Source organism: Pseudophryne corroboree, unplaced genomic scaffold (genome assembly GCF_028390025.1).
Source record: "Pseudophryne corroboree isolate aPseCor3 unplaced genomic scaffold, aPseCor3.hap2 scaffold_975, whole genome shotgun sequence".
NCBI classification, from domain to species: Eukaryota; Metazoa; Chordata; class Amphibia; order Anura; family Myobatrachidae; genus Pseudophryne; species Pseudophryne corroboree.
The window spans coordinates 94,119-98,609 of record NW_026970555.1 but is presented as its reverse complement, the minus strand read 5'-3'; the positions used below and the strand labels follow the sequence as shown (position 1 = coordinate 98,609).

The 4,491-nt window shown below is 46.3% G+C and overlaps 1 non-coding gene and 1 pseudogene across 1 annotated transcript; both read left to right on the top strand.

The window, feature by feature from the left end:
* The first annotated feature begins 526 nt into the window (after positions 1-526).
* LOC135048517 (U1 spliceosomal RNA) lies at positions 527-690 on the top strand. The gene has a single exon (XR_010240368.1). It is a non-coding gene; the product is annotated as a U1 spliceosomal RNA (small nuclear RNA).
* A 152-nt stretch (positions 691-842) lies between these two features.
* On the top strand, positions 843-997 carry LOC135048518 (U1 spliceosomal RNA; annotated as a pseudogene).
* The last annotated feature ends 3,494 nt before the right edge of the window (positions 998-4,491 follow it).

The following is a 4,491-nucleotide window of genomic DNA, read 5'->3' as shown; positions in this document are numbered from 1 at the left end:
GGTTGATAAAGAGATAGTAGTATACTCGTAACAACTAGTATGACTGACTATGACGGTATAAAGAATGAAAAAAAAACCACGGTTAGGTGGTATATATTGTAATACAATTATGGATGGACGGACTGCCTGCCGAGTTCCGACACAGAGGTAGCCACAGCCGTGAACTACCGCACTGTACACTGGTTGATAAAGAGATAGTAGTATACTCGTAACAACTAGTATGACTGACTATGACGGTATAAAGAATGAAAAAAAAAACACGGTTAGGTGGTATATATTATAATACAATTATGGATGGACGGACTGCCTGCCGACTGCCGACACAGAGGTAGCCACAGCCGTGAACTACCGCACTGTACACTGGTTGATAAAGAGATAGTAGTATACTCGTAACAACTAGTATGACACTATGACGGTATAAAGAATGAAAAAAAAACCACGGTTAGGTTGTGCTGCCTCAGTTGAATCTCCTTTACTTGACAGAGATGTGCCTGAGCAGCGGCCCTCCCCAGCCCTATCCCAAATCATACTTATTTTGCATAGGAGATACCATGGTCATGAAGATTGTTCTCCCAGGGTGAGGTTCATTCATTGCATTCTGGGTATGCTGACCCCTGTGATTTCCCCAAATGTGGGAAACTCGACTGCATTATTTGTGGTAGTGGGGGACTGTTTTTGTGCTTTCCTCTGGTCAGCTCTGGTAAAAGCCAGATTTCTGTGTCTCAGATCTTCCTCTAGCCTTGTTCTTCTTTCGAGAGTTCTCTTGTGCTGCCTCAGTTGGATCTCCTTCACTTGACAGGGGGGTGCCCGAGCAGCGACCCTCCTCAGCTCTTGCCCAACTCCTACTTACCTGCCAGGTATGATCAGGAAGGTGCTTCTCCCAGGGCAAGGCTCACCCATTGCACTCTGGGTGTGCTGCATCTGCGATTTCCCCAAATGTGGGACACTTGACTGCATAATTTGTGTTTCCTCTGGTCGGCTCTCATATAATTCAGATCTCTTTGTCTCAGGTCTCTAATGCTAATGGCTGATTAGAATAAATGCCGTGCAGCTGCCTTGCTGCACGGCCAGAGAGCAGGTGAATATCTTAATTTCCTAAAGCCTAGCAACGGGGAATGCGGTCCGCCAGTGGCGTCCCCGTTGCTAGGGTCCGTGCGGCTCAGCGCGCCCGGCGTCTAGCGTTGCTAGGGAGCCGGCGGCTGTACGTGCACGGCATCTCTAGTTGCTAGGCGCCGGGCCGCGCAGACCATCAAGCGGACCCCGGCGCCAAACAGTACCCCCCCCTTGAGGAGGGGTCAAGGAACCCCTAAAGCCAGGTTTCTGAGGAAATTCCCGAAAAAATGCCCTCTTGAGCCTCGGGGCATGAAGATCCTTATCCAGGACCCAAGACCTTTCCTCCGGACCATAGCCTTTCCAGTGAACCAGAAAATACAGCCGATCCCGGGACAATTTGGAATCGAGAACCTTCTCTACCAAGAACTCCTGTTGTCCCTGTACATCTACTGGAGATCTACCCTGAGAGATCTTCCGAGGAAATCTACTGGAAGAAACGTATTGTTTCAACAGGGAACAATGAAACGTATTTCCAATCCGGAGAGATCTTGGTAAACGTAACCGAAAGGCAACTGGGTTGACTCTTTTAATAATAAGAAATGGCCCAATAAATTTGGGTCCCAGTCTAGCTGAGGATTGTCGAAGCCTGATGTTGCGAGTCGACAACCACACCCTATCTCCCACCTTAAAAGTGCAAGGACGTCGGAGCCTGTCAGAAAATTTCTTCTCTCGAAAGGCCGCTTTTCTGAGAGCAAGGTGCACCTTTTTCCAAATGGCTCTGAGATGGGAGGTTAAGGTAAGCGAGGAGACTGAGGAATGATGAAAAAAAGAATTAGCTCTGGGGTGAAAACCAAAAACTGAAAAGAATGGAGACTCTTTAGTGGAGGAATGACAAGAATTATTGTAAGCAAATTCAGCCAACGGAAGAAACTCGGACCAATCATTCTGGAGTTTGGCTGAATACAAGCGCAAATATTGTTTCAATGATTGGTTAACTCGTTCGGTTTGCCCGTTGGATTGTGGGTGGTAACCGGATGTTAACGACAATTTCATCTTCAATGAGGCACAAAAACATTTCCAGAATTGTGCGATGAATTGTGGACCCCGATCAGAAACAATATCAGTAGGCAACCCATGAAGCCTGAATACATGGCGGAGAAACAAAACTGCCAACCCTTGGGCAGAAGGCAATCGGGGAAGAGCAATAAAATGAGCCATTTTACTAAAACGGTCCACTACCACCCATATGACTCGGAATCCGGCTGAAAGGGGAAGGTCAACCACAAAATCCATAGAAATATGAGACCATGGCCTGAGAGGAACATTTAAGGGCATAAGTTGCCCGATGGGCAAGGAACGGGGAACCTTATGCTGTGCACAAACCTGACATGAATAAACAAATTCCTTGACGTCTTTAGAAAGACCAGGCCACCATACTGAGCGAGAGACTAACTCCAATGTCTTAGAGACTCCTGGATGCCCTGAAACTTTGTTATCATGGAATTCCGTTAAAACAGTAACTCTCAAAAACTCAGGGACGTAAAGACGACCAGCAGGAGTAATTCTAGGAGCTTGGTGTTGAAGCTGTTTTAACTGGGTAAATAAATCTTGTGTGAGGCCCGCCCAGATGACCGAAGATGGAAGTATGGGGGTAACAGGATTGTTATTGTGAACCGGAAGAAAGCTATGTGACAGGGCATCAGCCTTAGTATTCTTGGAACCAGGCCTGAAAGTGATTATAAATTTGAAACGCGTAAAAAATAATGCCCAACGTGCCTGCCGGGCATTAAGCCGCTTAGCCGATTCAATGTATTGCAGGTTCTTATGGTCAGTCAATACCGAAATAGTATGTTTTGCTCCCTCCAGCCAATGCCTCCACTCCTCGAAAGCCCATTTTACCGCCAGTAACTCCCGATTACCAACGTCATAGTTGGATTCAGCGGAGGAGAATTTCCTGGACATAAAGGCACAAGGATGTAACTCCAGAGACTCCGGATCCTTTTGAGAAAGGATAGCCCCCACTCCAACCTCCAAGGCATCAACCTCCACCACAAAGGGCAATTCCGGATTAGGATGTCTGAGGACTGGAGCCGAGACAAAGGCTTGTTTCAAGGCCCGGAAGGACAACTCAGCTTCATGCGACCAGTTGGTAGGATCCGCTCCTTTCTTTGTCAGAGCTACAATGGGAGCAACCAGGTCAGAAAAAGAATGAATGAACCTCCTATAATAATTCGCAAACCCTAAAAAACGCTTAATTGCTTTTAAATTGGTGGGTTGCGCCCAACTAAGGATGGCCTGGAGTTTCTTTGGTTCCATGGAAAATCCCTGAGGGGAAATTATGTACCCTAAAAAAGATACTTCCGTGACATGAAACTCACACTTCTCCAGCTTGGCATATAAATGATTCTCACATAACTTTTGAAGAACCAGACGCACCTGGGTAACATGTTGTTCCATTGATTTAGAAAAAATCAGGATGTCGTCTAAGTAAACGACCACGAATTTCCCTAGGAAGTCACGGAGCACATCGTTAATGAGGTCTTGAAAAACTGCCGGAGCATTGGACAGGCCGAACGGCATCACCAGGTATTCGTAGTGACCCGACTGAGTACTGAAGGCCGTTTTCCACTCATCTCCAGATTTAATTCGGATGAGGTTGTACGCTCCTCTAAGGTCAATTTTAGAAAAAATCACAGCAGAACGTAACTGATCAAAGAGTACAGAAATCAACGGCAAAGGATAGGTGTTTTTAACTGAGATCTTATTCAGGGCTCTAAAATCAATGCAAGGTCTAAGCGAGCCATCCTTTTTCTCCACAAAGAAGAAGCCTGCACTTAAAGGAGATTTTGATGGTCTAATAAATCCTTTCTCAAGGCTCTCCTTTACATAATCATTCATAGCCGCAGTTTCTGGCCCGGATAATGCATATAATCTTCCCTTTGGCAATGCGGCACCAGGAATTAACTCAATAGCACAATCATAAGGCCGATGGGGAGGCAGAATGTCCGCATTGCCTTTGGAGAAAACATCAGCAAACTCCTGGTATTCCACCGGAATGAGTTCTGGAATGATAGCTGCTACTCTGACTGGAAACGTGATACATTCCTTATCACAAAAAGTACCCCAATGTGAAATCTCCCCCGACCGCCAATCAATGGTGGGATTATGAAAGGCCAGCCAAGGGTGACCCAGAACAACTGGAACTGCTGGGCAATATGTAAGAAAGAACTCGATTTTCTCGGAATGTAGAGCTCCTACTGTAAGTAGTGCAGGGGGTGTACGGAGAGAAATAATCCCATTAGACAGCGGACTCCCATCTAAGCCATGCATGGTGACACACCTACCCAAAGGTAACTGAGGAATGCCTAAGGCCTTAGCCCAAGTTAAATCCATAAAGTTTCCTGCAGCTCCACTGTCAACAAAAGCCGACACCGAAGA